This window comes from Pseudophryne corroboree, unplaced genomic scaffold, assembly GCF_028390025.1.
Source record: "Pseudophryne corroboree isolate aPseCor3 unplaced genomic scaffold, aPseCor3.hap2 scaffold_796, whole genome shotgun sequence".
NCBI lineage: Eukaryota > Metazoa > Chordata > Amphibia > Anura > Myobatrachidae > Pseudophryne > Pseudophryne corroboree.
The window spans coordinates 225,503-241,531 of record NW_026970375.1 but is presented as its reverse complement, the minus strand read 5'-3'; the positions used below and the strand labels follow the sequence as shown (position 1 = coordinate 241,531).

The window sequence follows — 16,029 nt, the reverse complement described above, 5'->3', positions numbered from 1 at the left end:
TCTGGTGACATAAATTTTCAAAGTTCTGACCACAGCCAGAGACTTTGACTCAACGAAGGTGTCAGTGGCCAAAGGCACCATGTGGAAAGATGAACCACCTTCGGCAGAAATTGTTGACGTGTCCTCAATTCTGCTCTATCTTCATGAAAGATCAAATAAAGGCTCTTGTGATACTGCATGGTTTGTACTGTTTTCCATGTGCTCCCAGATCTTTCAAGCAAGTAGCATGGTCAAGAAAGTTCTGTTTGAAAAGAAACAAACATTTACTGTCATTGTTATGCAAATAAACTTACATTAAAGCTAACAAGAAAGCACACTCGTTCTGTCTTTAAACTGATAAAAGAAACCCCAATAATATGGGGCATGCAAAAATTGAGATAAAACTCAGTTTTGCTCCTCTCCACGGAAATCTTTAATAAAAGGCGAAATATTTGTTAGTTCTGAAGAGAAACCAGAGCATGACCAAGATTCCACCTGTCGCCTGAGTGCCATGCCAGCAGTTCTCATTCAGATCAAAGTGAGCACCCAATTTGAATGAAAGAAAGCAGATTTCTCACCAGGCTTCCCCTTGCTATAAACATGGTTTGTACTCTTTTCCATGTGCTCCCAGATCTTTCAAGCAATTAGTATGGTCAAGAAAGTTCTGCTTGAAAAGAAACAGACATTTATAGTCATTGTTATGCAAATAAACTTACATTAAAGCTAACAAGAAAGCACACTCGTTCTGTCTTTAAACTGATAAAAGAAACCCCAATAATATGGGGCATGCAAAAATTGAGATAAAACTCAGTTTTGCTCCTCTCCACAGAAATCTTTAATAAAAGGCGAAAGATTTGTTCGTTCTGAAGAGAAACCAGAGCATGACCAAGATTCCACCTGTCGCCTAAATGCTGTGCCAGCAGTCCTCATTCAGATCAAAGTGAGCGCCCAACTTGAAAGAAAGCAGATTTCTCACCTGGCTTCTCCTTGCTATAAGCATGGTTTGTACTGTATTCCATGTGCTCCCAGATCTTTCAAGCAAGTAGCATGGTCAAGAAAGTTCTGTTTGAAAAGAAACAAACATTTACTGTCATTTCTATGCAAATGAGCTTACATTAAAGCTAACAAGAAAGCACACTCGTTCTGTCTTTAAACTGATAAAAGAAACCCCAATAATATGGGGCATGCAAAGATTGAGATAAAACTCGGTTTTGCTCCTCTCCACAGAAATCTTTAGTAAAAGGCGAAAGATTTGTTCGTTCTGAAGAGAAACCAGAGCATGACCAAGATTTTCATCTGAAAATATGTGTTCTCCCTGCAGTTGTTGTCCCCAGATGAGAGTTCCCTTGTGCTGCCTCAGTTGAATCTCCTTTACTTGACAGAGATGTGCCTGAGCAGCGGCCCTCCCCAGCCCTATCCCAAATCATACTTATTTTGCATAGGAGATACCATGGTCATGAAGATTGTTCTCCCAGGGTGAGGTTCATTCATTGCATTCTGGGTATGCTGACCCCTGTGATTTTCCCAAATGTGGGAAACTCGCTTTTATACCCTTGTGCACTATCCTGACTTCTCCTCCTGTCTGCTTACTTTGTGCCTTCCAATGCACAATGCAAACTACAGGTAGTGCTGCAGGGCCCACACCCTTTTACTTGCCTTACAGAGCAGCTCTGGAGCTGTTACAGTGCCAAGCTGCTGCAAGAAATCAGCTTGAATGCTTCAGGGGATGGGGCATGGCCAACATGAGCCCCACACCGAAGGAGGGTGGGGGTGTTTAATGCGAACTAAGGGTCATCCAAGCGCCGCAAAAGGCCGCCATGCCCTGCACACCCCTTTTCTCTTTTCATATGCAGATGAGGGTTCCAGCCAACTTTGGCCCACTGCTTGGATGACATCACCGTATGCAAATCCGTCTTCTGCAGAACTTCCCCCAGGAATGCTTGTACTAGTTGTTGCATTTGGTTTGTTGTTTGGGGGTGCTTCAGTATTAGGCAGCCTTCTGCCCTCCCATGTTCATCTGAAAAAATGTGTTCTCCCTGCAGTTGTTGTCCCCAGATGAGAGTTCCCTTGTGCTGCCTCAGTTGAATCTCCTTTACTTGACAGAGATGTGCATGAGCAGCGGCCCTCCCCAGCCCTATCCCAAATCATACTTATTTTGCATAGGAGATACCATGGTCATGAAGATTGTTCTCCCAGGGTGAGGTTCATTCATTGCATTTTGGGTATGCTGACCCCTGTGATTTACCCAAATGTGGGAAACTCAACTGCATTATTTGTGGTAGTGGGGGACTGTGTTTGTGCTTTCCTCTGGTCAGCTCTGGTAAAACTCAGATTTCTTTGTCTCAGATTTTCCTCTAGCCTTGTTCTTCTTTCGAGAGTTCCCTTGTGCTGCCTCAGTTGGATCTCCTTCACTTTACAGGGAAGTACCCGAGCAGCGACCCTCCCCAGCTCTCGCCCAACTCCTACTTACCTGCCAGGTGAGATACTATGATCATGAAGGTGCTTCTCCCAGGGCAAGGCTCACCCATTGCACTCTGGGTGTGCTGCTCCTGCGATTTCCCCAAATGTGGGAAACTTGACTGCATAATTTGTGTTTCCCCTGGTCGGCTCTCGTATAATTCAGATCTCTTTGTCTCAGGTCTCTCTCCAGCCTAGTTTGCTGTCTGTTTCCACTTCTCTTTTCTTGAGCCGCTCCCTTCTATGCCCTTGCGCACTATCCTGACTTCTCCTCCTTTCTGCTTACTTTGTGCCTTCCAACGCACAATGCGAACTATAGGTAGTGCTGCAGGGCCCACACCCTTTTACTTGCCTTACAGAGCAGCTCTGGAGCTGTTACAGTGCCCAGCTGCTGCAAGAAATCAGCTTGAATGCTTCAGGGGCTGGGGCATAGCCAACATGAGCCCCACACCGAAGGAGGGTGGAGGTGTTTAATGCAAACTAGGGGTCATCCAAGTGCCGCAAAAGGCCGCCATGCCCTGCATAACCCTTTTCTCTTTTTATATGCAGATGAGGGTTCCAGCCAACTTTGGCCCACTGCTTGGATGACATCACCGTATGCAAATCCGTCTTCTGCAGACCTTCACCCTGGAATGCTTTTACTAGTTGTTGCATTTGGTTTGTTGTTTGGGGATGCTTCAGTATTAGGCAGCCTTCTGCCCTCCCATGTTCATCTGAAAATATGTGTTCTCCCTGCAGTTGTTGTACCCAGATGAGAGTTCCCTTGTGCAGCCTCAGTTGAATCTCCTTTACTTGACAGAGATGTGCCTGAGCAGCGGCCCTCCCCAGCCCTATCCCAAATCATACTTATTTTGCATAGGAGTTACCATGGTCATGAAGATTGTTCTCCCAGGGTGAGGTTCATTCATTGCATTCTGGGTATGCTGACCCCTGTGATTTCCCCAAATGTGGGAAACTCGACTGCATTATTTGTGGTAGTGGGGGACTGTGTTTGTGCTTTCCTCTGGTCAGCTCTGGTAAAAGTCAGATTTCTTTGTCTCAGATCTTCCTCTAGCCTTGTTCTTCTTTCGAGAGTTTCTTTGTGCTGCCTCAGTTGGATCTCCTTCACTTGACAGGGGGGTGCCCGAGCAGCGACCCTCCCCAGCTCTAGCCCAACTCCTACTTACCTGCCAGGTGAGATACTATGATCAGGAAGTTGCTTCTCCCAGGGCAAGGCTCACCCATTGCACTCTGGGTGTGCTGCTCCTACGATTTCCCCAAATGTGGGACACTTGACTGCATAATTTGTGTTTCCTCTGGTCGGCTCTCGTATAATTCAGATCTCTTTGTCTCAGGTCTTTCTCCAGCCTAGTTTGCTGTCTGTTTCCACTTCTTTTATCTTGAGCCCCTCCCTTCTATACCCTTGTGCACTATCCTGACTTCTCCTCCCGTCTGCTTACTTTGTGCCTTCCAATGCACAATGCAAACTACAGGTAGTGCTGCAGGGCCCACACAATCTTTTACTTGCCTTACAGAGCAGCTCTGGAGCTGTTACAGTGCCCAGCTGCTGCAAGAAATCAGCTTGAATGCTTCAGGGGATGGGGCATGGCCAACATGAGCCCCACACCAAAGGTGGGTGGGGGTGTTTAATGCGAACTAGGGGTCATCCAAGCACCGCAAAAGGCCGCCATGCCCTGCACGCCCCTTTTCTCTTTTCATATGCAGATGAGGGTTGAAGCCAACTTTGACCCACTGCTTGGATGACATCACCATATGCAAATCCATCTGCGGCAGGCCTTCCCCCAGGAATGCTTGCACTAGTTGTTGCATTTGGTTTGTTGTTTGGGGGTGCTTCAGTTTTAGGCAGCCTTCTGCCCTCCCATGTTCATCTGAAAATATGTGTTCTCCCTGCAGTTGTTGTCCCCAGATGAGAGTTCCCTTGTGCTGCCTCAGTTGAATCTCCTTTACTTGACAGAGATGTGCCTGAGCAGCGGCCCTCCCAGCCCTATCCCAAATCATACTTATTTTGCATAGGAGACACCATGGTCATGAAGATTGTTCACCCAGGGTGAGGTTCATTCATTGCATTCTGGGTATGCTGACCCCTGTGATTTCCCCAAATGTGGGAAACTCGCCTGCATTTTTTGTGGTAGTGGGGGACTGTGTTTGTGTTTTCCTCTGGTCAGCTCTGGTAAAAGTCAGATTTCTTTGTCTCATATATTCCTCTAGCCTTGTTCTTCTTTCGAGAGTTCCCTTGTGCTGCCTCAGTTGGATCTCCTTCACTTGACAGGGGGGTGCCCGAGCAGTGACCCTCCCCAGCTCTAGCCCAACTCCTACTTACCTGCCAGATGAGATACTATGATCATGAAGGTGCTTCTCCCAGGGCTAGGCTCACCCATTGCACTCTGGGTGTGCTGCTCCTGCGATTTCCCCAAATGTGGGAAACTTGATTGCATAATTTGTGTTTCCCCTGGTCGGCTCTCGTATAATTCAGATCTCTTTGTCTCAGGTCTCTCTCCAGCCTAGTTTGCTGTCTGTTTCCACTTCTCTTTTCTGGAGCCACTGCCTTCTATGCCCTTGCGCACTATCCTGACTTCTCCCGTCTGCTTACTTTGTGCCTTCCAACACACAATGCGAACTACAGGTAGTGCTGCAGGGCCCACACCCTTTTAGTTGCCTTACAGAGCAGCTCTGGAGCTGTTACAGTGCCCAGCTGCTGCAAGAAATCAGCTTGAATGCTTCAGGGGCTGGGGCATAGCCAACATGAGCCCAACACCAAAGGAGGGTGGGGGTGTTTAATGCGAACTAGGGGTCATCCAAGCACCGCAAAAGGCCGCCATGCCCTGCATGCCCCTTTTCTCTTTTCATATGCAAATGAGGGTTCCAGCCAACTTTGGCCCACTGCTTGGATGACATCACCGTATGCAAATCCGTCTGCTGCAGACCTTCCCCCAGGAATGCTTGTACTAGTTGTTGCATATGGTTTGATATTTGATGGTGCTTCAGTATTAGGCAGCCTTCTGCCCTCCCATGTTCATCTGAAAAGATGTGGTCTCCCTGCAGTTGTTGTCCCCAGACGAGAGTTCCCTTGTGCTTCCTCAGTTGAATCTCCTTAACTTGACGGGGGAGGGGCCGAGCAGCCACCCTCCCCAGCCCTATCCCAACTCATACTTATTTTGCATATGAGATCTCTTGATCATGAAGATTGTTCTCACAGGGTGAAGTTCATCCATTATATTTTAAAATAGGAAGGTACAAATTACATATTTGAATTGCATCTATGTGCTGGATTCAAATGTCCCCCCCCCCCTTCCTTTCTCAATTGTGCCCATCAGCAGCTATTCTAAGGTTGCTGCCAATGGGTGTGACACATTAATTTCTTCTGTGGGGTACACAGGACTCCACAAGGATTCACATTGGGGTGTAGAGTAGGATCTTGATCTGAGGCACCAACCGGCTCAAAGCTTTTGACTGTTCCCAAGATGCTCAGTGCATCCTCCTCTATAACTCCGCTTCCATGAACAGGGAGCTCAGTTTGTAGTTGGTGCCTTCAGTAGCAGGCCACTTAACAGGGGCCTGCCTCAGGCAGCCTATTCTTAGCTATTCATTTTGACAAGAAAAGAAGAACTTGTTTTATGAGAATCTACAAGGGCTGCAGCAGGCTAGGTCTAATAGACATCTTTACTGCAGCTTCATCACTCCCAGCGGCGCTGTATACTCCCGTGCCCTGGTTGCTGGGTCACTGCAGCGGAGGCTCCGGTTTCTTCCTAAGGTCAGTCACACACACACCGCCCTTCCGGATCACGAGGCCGCTGATGAAGGGGAGCGTGGCCGTAGGGGGTGGACCGTGTGCGCACTGGCGTGGACACTGATTACTGGGCAGCCGCTCCACTAGCCACCAGGTACAGTTAAGGAGCACAGGTCTGGGGGTTTTTCTCCTATATTAAACCAATTTTGTACTGCCCGCAGCGCATTGTGATAGGTAATAGGGCCTGATTCAGGTTGGATTGCAATCACAATAAGTGATCCAACTGCAAAAATTGCTAAGAGCATACGCATGTGCCTGCATTTTCTGCGGCACCCCGCAGAGAATGCGATCGCCTCTGCCTGTCAATCGGGGCAGGGGGGGAGAGGGGGGTCAGCAACACTCCATTTCCAAGTCAGGGATGGAGCGGTGCGGGGGCAAGGCTTCAAAATGGGGTCTGCAATGGAGGAGACACAGGGGGCGTGGTCACAGCGGCTGTATGACATCACATTCAGCCGCTGTGATCACAAAAATGGTGGCGGCTTCCTGCGCGCACATACAGTCTGCACCAGCAGGAGGCTACACCATTTTTTATGATCACGCTGAACTGCAGTGCGACTGCAATTACAGCATGGTCAAGAAGGGAGGCGTCATGCTGGGTGGCCATAAGAGATGAGCGGGTTCGGTTCCTCGGAATCCGAACCCGCCCGAACTTCACCCTTTTTTGCACGGGTCCGAGCAGACTCGGATCCTCCCGCCTTGCTCGGTTAACCCGAGCGCGCCCGAACGTCATCATCCCGCTGTCGGATTCTCACGAGACTTGGATTCTATATAAGGAGCCGTGCGTCGCCGCCATTTTCACACGTGCATTGAGATTGATAGGGAGAGGACGTGGCTGGCGTCCTCTCCGTTTAGATTAGAAGATAGAGACGAGTGACATTTGATTTACTACTAATTTGGGGAGCAGTTGAACTTGTCAGGAGTACTCAGTAGTGCAGAGTTTTGCTGATAGTGACCACCAGTTTTATTATTTATAATCCGTTCTCTGCCTGAAAAAAAACGATACACATACCATATCTGTGCTCAGCCTCAGTGTGCTGCATGATATATCATCTATGTATATCTGACTGTGCTGAGTGCTCACTGCTCACACAGCTTAATTGTGGGGGAGACTGGGGAGCAGTTATAGCAGGAGTACAGTGCACACTTTTGCTGCCAGTGTGACCACCAGTATATTGTCTGCCTGAAAAAGTTAAACACTCCTGTGGTGTTTTTTTTTTATTCTATAAACGCATTCTGCTGACAGTGTCCAGCAGGTCCGTCATACATATATTATATAAATATTTATCTGCAGTAGTGTTATATTTTTTTTTTCATCTTTATCATCTCTATATTAGCAGACGCAGTACGGTAGTCCACGGCTGTGGCTATCTCTGTGTCGTCAGTGCTCGTCCATAATTGTATACCTACCTACCTGTGGTGGTTTTTTTTTTTCTATCTTCTTCATACTAGTAGTTTAGGAGTCTACTGACAGTGTCCACCAGGTCCATCATTATATTATATACCTACAGTAGTAATATATTTATTATATTATCTATACTAGCAGACGCAGTACGGTAGTCCACGGCTGTGGCTATCTCTGTGTCGTCAGTGCTCGTCCATAATTGTATACCTACCTACCTGTGGTGGGGGTTTTTTTTTATCTTCTTCATACTAGTAGTTTAGCAGTCTGCTGACAGTGTCCACCAGGTCCGTCATTATATTATATACCTACAGTAGTAATATATTTATTATATTATCTATACTAGCAGACGCAGTACGGTAGTCCACGGCTGTACCTACCTCTGTGTCGTCAGTGCTCGTCCATAATTGTATACCTACCTGTGGTGGGGTTTTTTTTTCTATCTTCTTCATACTAGTAGTTTAGGAGTCTGCTGACAGTGTCCACCAGGTCCGTCATTATATTATATACCTACAGTAGTAATATATTTAGTATATTATCTATACTAGCAGACGCAGTACGGTAGTGCACGGCTGTACCTACCTCTGTGTCGTCACTCGTCCATAATTGTATACCTAACTGTGGTGGGTTTTTTTTTCTATCTTCTTCATACTAGTAGTTTAGCAGTCTGCTGACAGTGTCCACCAGGTCCATCATTATATTATATATACCTACAGTAGTTATATATATTTTTTTTTATATCATTAATTATCATCTCTATACTAGCAGACGCAGTACGGTAGGCCACGGCTGTGGCTATCTCTGTGTCGTCAGTGCTCGTCCATAATTGTATACCTACCTACCTGTGGTGCAAGTTTTTTTCTATCTTCTTCATACTAGTAGTTTAGCAGTCTGCTGACAGTGTCCACCAGGTCCGTCATTATATTATATATACCTACAGTAGTTATATATATATTTTTTTATATCATTAATTATCATCTCTATACTAGCAGACGCAGTACGGTAGTCCACGGCTGTAGCTACCTCTGTGTCGTCAGTCACTCGTCATCCATAAGTATACTAGTATCCATCCATCTCCATTGTTTACCTGAGGTGCCTTTTAGTTGTGCCTATTAAAATATGGAGAACAAAAATGTTGAGGTTCCAAAAATAGGGAAAGATCAAGATCCACTTCCACCTCGTGCTGAAGCTGCTGCCACTAGTCATGGCCGAGACGATGAAATTCCATCAACGTCGTCTGCCAAGGCCGATGCCCAATGTCATAGTACAGAGCATGTAAAATCCAAAACACAAAAGATCAGTAAAAAAAGGACTCAAAAATCTAAATAAAAATCGTCGGAGGAGAAGCGTAAACTTGCCAATATGCCATTTACCACACGGAGTGGCAAGGAACGGCTGAGGCCCTGGCCTATGTTCATGGCTAGTGGTTCAGCTTCACATGAGGATGGAAGCACTCAGCCTCTCGCTAGAAAAATGAAAAGACTTAAGCTGGCAAAAGCACAGCAAAGAACTGTGCGTTCTTCAAAATCACAAATCCACAAGGAGAGTCCAATTGTGTCGGTTGCGATGCCTGACCTTCCCAACACTGGACGTGAAGAGCATGCACCTTCCACCATTTGCACGCCCCCTGCAAGTGCTGGAAGGAGCACCCGCAGTCCAGTTCCTGATAGTCAGATTGAAGATGTCAGTGTTGAAGTACACCAGGATGAGGAGGATATGGGTGTTGCTGGCGCTGGGGAGGAAATTGACAAGGAGGATTCTGATGGTGAGGTGGTTTGTTTAAGTCAGGCACCCGGCGAGACACCTGTTGTCCGTGGGAGGAATATGGCCATTGACATGCCTGGTGAAAATACCAAAAAAATCAGCTCTTCGGTGTGGAAGTATTTCAACAGAAATGCGGACAACAGGTGTCAAGCCGTGTGTTGCCTTTGTCAAGCTGTAATAAGTAGGGGTAAGGACGTTAACCACCTCGGAACATCCTCCCTTATACGTCACCTGCAGCGCATTCATCATAAGTCAGTGACAAGTTCAAAAACTTTGGGCGACAGCGGAAGCAGTCCACTGACCAGTAAATCCCTTCCTCTTGTAACCAAGCTCACGCAAACCACCCCACCAACTCCCTCAGTGTCAATTTCCTCCTTCCCCAGGAATGCCAATAGTCCTGCAGGCCATGTCACTGGCAATTCTGACGAGTTCTCTCCTGCCTGGGATTCCTCCGATGCATCCTTGAGTGTAACGCCTACTGCTGCTGGCGCTGCTGTTGTTGCTGCTGGGAGTCGATGGTCATCCCAGAGGGGAAGTCGTAAGACCACTTTTACTACTTCCACCAAGCAATTGACTGTCCAACAGTCCTTTGCAAGGAAGATGAAATATCACAGCAGTCATCCTGCTGCAAAGCGGATAACTGAGGCCTTGGCATCCTGGGCAGTGAGAAACGTGGTTCCGGTATCCATCATTACTTCAGAGCCAACTATAGACTTGATTGAGGTACTGTGTCCCCGGTACCAAATACCATCTAGGTTCCATTTCTCTAGGCAGGCGATACCGAAAATGTACACAGACCTCAGAAAAAGACTCACCAGTGTCCTAAAAAATGCAGTTGTACCCAATGTCCACTTAACCACGGACATGTGGACAAGTGGAGCAGGGCAGACTCAGGACTATATGACTGTGACAGCCCACTGGGTAGATGTATTGACTCCCGCCGCAAGAACAGCAGCGGCGGCACCAGTAGCAGCATCTCGCAAACGCCAACTCTTTCCTAGGCAGGCTACGCTTTGTATCACCGCTTTCCAGAATACGCACACAGCTGAAAACCTCTTACGGCAACTAAGGAAGATCATCACAGAATGGCTTACCCCAATTGGACTCTCCTGTGGATTTGTGGCATCGGACAACGCCAGCAATATTGTGCGTGCATTATATCTGGGCAAATTCCAGCACGTCCCATGTTTTGCACATACCTTGAATTTGGTGGTGCAGAATTATTTAAAAAACGACAGGGGCGTGCAAGAGATGCTGTCGGTGGCCACAAGAATTGCGGGACACTTTCGGCGTACAGGCACCACGTACAGAAGACTGGAGCAACACCAAAAACGCCTGAACCTGCCCTGCCATCATCTGAAGCAAGAAGTGGTAACGAGGTGGAATTCAACCCTCTATATGCTTCAGAGGATGGAGGAGCAGCAAAAGGCCATTCAAGCCTATACATCTGACCACGATATAGGAGGTGGAATGCACCTGTCTCAAGCGCAGTGGAGAATGATTTCAACGTTGTGCAAGGTTCTGCAACCTTTTGAACTTGCCACACGTGAAGTCAGTTCAGACACTGCCAGCCTGAGTCAGGTCATTCCCGTCATCAGGCTTTTGCAGAAGAAGCTGGAGACATTGAAGGAGGAGCTAAGACAGAGCGATTCCGCTAGGCATGTGGGACTTGTGGATGGAGCCCTTCATTCGCTTAACCAGGATTCACGGGTGGTCAATCTGTTGAAATCAGAGCACTACATTTTGGCCACCGTGCTCGATCCTAGATTTAAAACCTACGTTGTATCTCTCTTTCCGGCAGACACAAGTCTGCAGGGGTTCAAAGACCTGCTGGTGAGAAAATTATCAAGTCAAGCGGAACTTGATCGGTCAACAGCTCCTCCTTCACATTCTCCCGCAATTGGGGGTGCGAGGAAAAGGCTCAGAATTCCGAGCCCACCCGCTGGCGGTGATGCAGGGCAGTCTGGAGCGACTGCTGATGCTGACATCTGGTCCGGACTGAAGGACCTGCCAACGATTACGGACATGTCGTCTACTGTCACTGCATATGATTCTCTCACCATTGAAAGAATGGTGGAGGATTATATGAGTGACCGCATCCAAGTAGGCATGTCAGACAGTCCGTACGTATACTGGCAGGAAAAAGAGGCAATTTGGAGGCCCTTGCACAAACTGGCTTTATTCTACCTAAGTTGCCCTCCCACAAGTGTGTACTCCGAAAGAGTGTTTAGTGCCGCCGCTCACCTTGTCAGCAATCGGCGTACGAGGTTACTTCCAGAAAATGTGGAGAAGATGATGTTCATTAAAATGAATTATAATCAATTTCTCCGTGGAGACATTGACCAGCAGCAATTGCCTCCACAAAGTACACAGGAAGCTGAGATGGTGGATTCCAGTGGGGACGAATTGATAATCTGTGAGGAGGGGGATGTACACGGTGATGAATCGGAGGATGATGATGAGGTGGACATCTTGCCTCTATAGAGCCAGTTTGTGCAAGGAGAGATTAATTGCTTCTTTTTTGGTGGGGGTCCAAACCAACCCGTCATTTCAGTCACAGTCGTGTGGCAGACCCTGTCACTGAAATGATGGGTTGGTTAAAGTGTGCATGTCCTGTTTATACAACATAAGGGTGGGTGGGAGGGCCCAAGGCAATTCCACCTTGCACCTCTTTTTTCTTTTATTTTTCTTTGCGTCATGTGCTGTTTGGGGAGTGTTTTTTGGAAGGGCCATCCTGCGTGACACTGCAGTGCCACTCCTAGATGGGCCAGGTGTTTGTGTCGGCCACTTGGGTCGCTGAGCTTAGTCACACAGCTACCTCATTGCGCCTCTTTTTTTCTTTGCGTCATGTGCTGTTTGGGGAGTGTTTTTTGGAAGGGCCATCCTGCGTGACACTGCAGTGACACTCCTAGATGGGCCAGGTGTTTGTGTCGTCCACTTGGGTCGCTGAGCTTAGTCACACAGCTACCTCATTGCGCCTCTTTTTTTCTTTGCGTCATGTGCTGTTTGGGGAGTGTTTTTTGGAAGGGCCATCCTGCGTGACACTGCAGTGCCACTCCTAGATGGGCCAGGTGTTTGTGTCGGCCACTTGGGTCGCTGAGCTTAGTCACACAGCTACCTCATTGCGCCTCTTTTTTTCTTTGCGTCATGTGCTGTTTGGGGAGTGTTTTTGGAAGGGCCATCCTGCGTGACACTGCAGTGCCACTCCTAGATGGGCCAGGTGTTTGTGTCGGCCACTTGGGTCGCTGAGCTTAGTCACACAGCTACCTCATTGCACCTCTTTTTTTCTTTGCGTCATGTGCTGTTTGGGGAGTGTTTTTTGGAAGGGCCATCCTGCGTGACACTGCAGTGCCACTCCTAGATGGGCCAGGTGTTTGTGTCGGCCACTTGGGTCGCTGAGCTTAGTCACACAGCTACCTCATTGCGCCTCTTTTTTTCTTTGCGTCATGTGCTGTTTGGGGAGTGTTTTTTGGAAGGGCCATCATGCGTGACACTGCAGTGCCACTCCTAGATGGGCCAGGTGTTTGTGTCGGCCACTTGGGTCACTGAGCTTAGTCATCCAGCGACCTCGGTGCAAATTTTAGGACTAAAAATAATATTGTGAGGTGTGAGGTGTTAAGAATAGACTGAAAATGAGTGGAAATTATGGTTATTGAGGTTAATAATACTTTGGGATCAAAATGACTCCCAAATTCTATGATTTAAGCTGTTTTTTAGGGTTTTTTGAAAAAAACACCCGAATCCAAAACACACCCGAATCCGACAAAAAAAATTCGGTGAGGTTTAGCCAAAACGCGTTCGAACCCAAAACACGGCCGCGGAACCGAACCCAAAACCAAAACACAAAACCCGAAAAATTTCCGGTGCACATCTCTAGTGGCCATGCCATGTCACTGTGCAGGAGCCAGCACCGCTCACACACTAGTCTCCGGTGCAGCCCCCAACCCCCGGGACACCCGGAGCAACAAAATGTAGATTCAGGCCACCAGGCCACGCCCCTACCTATGAAACCATGCCTCCTTTTTACCATTGCGCTGCTTATCTGCGCGCACTGCATTACAATCTCCCTCGCCACCTCTCTGGGTGTCACCAGTGATAGTGACACCTCTGCCATGCTTGTAGCAGCTGGTCCTAAGATCTACGCCTCAAGCCCTGAGTGTTTGCCCTTGTGACTTGTTGATCATCATAGCAAAGCAGATGCTTACAGAAAACTGCAGGGGCTTAGATTGAAAATAAAAAAAATTGATGGGTATAAGGTAGAGAGGAGCGGGTTCGGTTCTCCGAGAACCGAATTCCCCACGAACTCCACGTGGTTTACACTGGTACGAGGTAGGCTCGGTTGTTCCCGCCTGACTCGGAAAACCTGAACAAGGGAAAATGTCATCATCCCGCTGTCGGATTCTCGCGAGATTCGGATTCCATATAAAGAGCTGCGCGTTGCCGCCATTTTTACTCGTGCATTGAAGAGAGAGCGGAGAGGACGTGGCTATGTTCTCTCAGTGGAAATCTCAATATCAGTGCTCAGTATCAGTGGATACTTATTGCTGCTCAGTAATACTAGTAGTGTGTCTCTCCTGCTCAGTGTCAGTTCTCAGTAGTATCCTCATCAGTGCTCAGTATCACTGCTCATTGTCTTGTGCTGCATTGTTGTGCTCAGCATACTACAGTACATTACTAATAGTCCAGTGCTGCATCTTGCTGCTCAGTGTCAGTTCTAGTATCCTCATCAGTGCTCACTATCACTGCTCATTGCATTGTGGTGTTCTGTATACTACAGTAACATAGTAATATAGTAACATATAGTAACATAGTTTTTGAGGTTGAATAGAGGCAAATTGCCCATCGTGTTCAACCTGTTTTAAGTTGTGATGATTCTACATACTTGCTGAATAATGTTTTATGACTAGTTAGCTACTACAACTCATGTTACCCCCGGATTAACCATGTTGATATTTTAAGTATTATAACCTTGGATAGCTTTTTCATTCAGAAATGTATCCATTCCTTTTTTAAATCCAATTACAGAGTCCGCCATTACCACCTTCCCTGGCAGGGAATTCCACATCCTGATTGCCCTAACAGTGAAGATCATAGTATCTCACCTGGCAGGTAAGTAGGAGTTGGGCCAGAGCTGTGGAGGATTGCTGCTCGGGCACCCCCTGTCAAGTGAAGGAGATCCAACTGAGGCAGCACAAGGGAACTCTCGAAAGAAGAACAAGGCTAGAGGAAGATCTGAGACAAAGAAATCTGACTTTTACCAGAGCTGACCAGAGGAAAGCACAAACACAGTCCCCCACTACCACAAATAATGCAGTCGAGTTTCCCACATTTGGGGAAATCACAGGGGTCAGCATACCCAGAATGCAATGAATGAACCTCACCCTGGGAGAACAATCTTCATGACCATGGTATCGCCTATGCAAAATAAGTATGATTTGGGATAGGGCTGGGGAGGGCCGCTGCTCAGGCACATCTCTGTCAAGTAAAGGAGATTCAACTGAGGCAGCACAAGGGAACTCTCATCTGGGGACAACAACTGCAGGGAGAACACATATTTTCAGATGAACATGGGAGGGCAGAAGGCTGCCTAATACTGAAGCACCCCCAAACAACAAACCAAATGCAACAACTAGTACAAGCATTCCTGGGGGAAGTTCTGCAGAAGACGGATTTGCATACGGTGATGTCATCCAAGCAGTGGGCCAAAGTTGTCTGGAACCCTCATCTGCATATGAAAAGAGAAAAGGGGTATGCAGGGCATGGCGGCCTTTTGCGGCGCTTGGATGACCCTTAGTTCGCATTAAACACCCCCACCCTCCTTCGGTGTGGGGCTCATGTTGACAATGCCCCAGCCCCTGAAGCATTCAAGCTGATTTCTTACAGCAGCTTGGCACTGTAACAGCTCCAGAGCTGCTCTGTAAGGCAAGTAAAAGGGTGTGTAGTTTGCATTGTGCATTGGAAGGCACAAAGTAAGCAGACAGGAGGAGAAGTCAGGATAGTGCACAAGGGTATAAAAGGGAGGGGCTCAAGAAAAAAGAAGTGGAAACAGACAGCAAACTAGGCTGGAGAGAGACCTGAGACAAAGAGATCTGAATTATACGAGAGCCGACCAGGGGAAACACAAATTATGCAGTCAAGTTTCCCACATTTGGGGAAATCGCAGGGGCAGCACACCCAGAGTGCAATGGGTGAGCCTTGCCCTGGGAGAAGCACCTTCATGATCATAGTATCTCACCTGGCAGGTAAGTAGGAGTTGGGCTTGAGCTGGGGAGGGTCGCTGCTCGGGCACCCCCCTGTCAAGTGAAGGAGATCCAACTGAGGCAGCACAAGGGAACTCTCGAAAGAAGAACAAGGCTAGAGGAAGATCTGAAACAAAGAAATCTGACTTTTACCAGAGCTGACCAGAGGAAAACACAAACACAGTCCCCCACTACCACAAATAATGCAGTCGAGTTACCCACATTTGGGGAAATCACAGGGGTCAGCATACCCAGAATGCAATGAATGAACCTCACCCTGGGAGAATAATCTTCATGACCATGGTATCTCCTATGCAAAATAAGTATGATTTGGGATAGGGCTGGGGAGGGCCGCTGCTCAGGCACATCTCTGTCAAGTAAAGGAGATTCAACTGAGGCAGCAC

The 16,029-nt window shown here is 47.6% G+C and overlaps 12 non-coding genes and 1 pseudogene across 12 annotated transcripts; 7 read left to right on the top strand and 6 right to left on the bottom strand.

Moving 5' to 3' along the window:
* Nucleotides 1-344: 344 nt before the first annotated feature.
* Nucleotides 345-460, bottom strand: LOC135041247 (U5 spliceosomal RNA). The gene has a single exon (XR_010234951.1). It is a non-coding gene; the product is annotated as a U5 spliceosomal RNA (small nuclear RNA).
* Nucleotides 461-746: 286 nt separating this feature from the next.
* Nucleotides 747-862, bottom strand: LOC135041245 (U5 spliceosomal RNA). Its single transcript, XR_010234949.1, has one exon. It is a non-coding gene; the product is annotated as a U5 spliceosomal RNA (small nuclear RNA).
* Nucleotides 863-1,144: 282 nt separating this feature from the next.
* Nucleotides 1,145-1,260, bottom strand: LOC135041242 (U5 spliceosomal RNA). The gene has a single exon (XR_010234946.1). It is a non-coding gene; the product is annotated as a U5 spliceosomal RNA (small nuclear RNA).
* A 144-nt stretch (nt 1,261-1,404) lies between these two features.
* LOC135041231 (U1 spliceosomal RNA) lies at nt 1,405-1,532 on the top strand (annotated as a pseudogene).
* Nucleotides 1,533-2,125: 593 nt separating this feature from the next.
* On the top strand, nt 2,126-2,289 carry LOC135041275 (U1 spliceosomal RNA). The gene has a single exon (XR_010234978.1). It is a non-coding gene; the product is annotated as a U1 spliceosomal RNA (small nuclear RNA).
* A 152-nt stretch (nt 2,290-2,441) lies between these two features.
* Nucleotides 2,442-2,604, top strand: LOC135041184 (U1 spliceosomal RNA). The gene has a single exon (XR_010234900.1). It is a non-coding gene; the product is annotated as a U1 spliceosomal RNA (small nuclear RNA).
* Nucleotides 2,605-3,278: 674 nt separating this feature from the next.
* Nucleotides 3,279-3,442, top strand: LOC135041252 (U1 spliceosomal RNA). Its single transcript, XR_010234955.1, has one exon. It is a non-coding gene; the product is annotated as a U1 spliceosomal RNA (small nuclear RNA).
* Nucleotides 3,443-3,594: 152 nt separating this feature from the next.
* On the top strand, nt 3,595-3,757 carry LOC135041212 (U1 spliceosomal RNA). The gene has a single exon (XR_010234921.1). It is a non-coding gene; the product is annotated as a U1 spliceosomal RNA (small nuclear RNA).
* A 675-nt stretch (nt 3,758-4,432) lies between these two features.
* LOC135041171 (U1 spliceosomal RNA) lies at nt 4,433-4,596 on the top strand. Its single transcript, XR_010234888.1, has one exon. It is a non-coding gene; the product is annotated as a U1 spliceosomal RNA (small nuclear RNA).
* A 152-nt stretch (nt 4,597-4,748) lies between these two features.
* LOC135041217 (U1 spliceosomal RNA) lies at nt 4,749-4,911 on the top strand. The gene has a single exon (XR_010234925.1). It is a non-coding gene; the product is annotated as a U1 spliceosomal RNA (small nuclear RNA).
* A 9,743-nt stretch (nt 4,912-14,654) lies between these two features.
* Nucleotides 14,655-14,818, bottom strand: LOC135041267 (U1 spliceosomal RNA). The gene has a single exon (XR_010234970.1). It is a non-coding gene; the product is annotated as a U1 spliceosomal RNA (small nuclear RNA).
* Nucleotides 14,819-15,473: 655 nt separating this feature from the next.
* On the bottom strand, nt 15,474-15,636 carry LOC135041181 (U1 spliceosomal RNA). The gene has a single exon (XR_010234897.1). It is a non-coding gene; the product is annotated as a U1 spliceosomal RNA (small nuclear RNA).
* A 152-nt stretch (nt 15,637-15,788) lies between these two features.
* Nucleotides 15,789-15,952, bottom strand: LOC135041283 (U1 spliceosomal RNA). Its single transcript, XR_010234986.1, has one exon. It is a non-coding gene; the product is annotated as a U1 spliceosomal RNA (small nuclear RNA).
* Nucleotides 15,953-16,029: the final 77 nt, after the last annotated feature.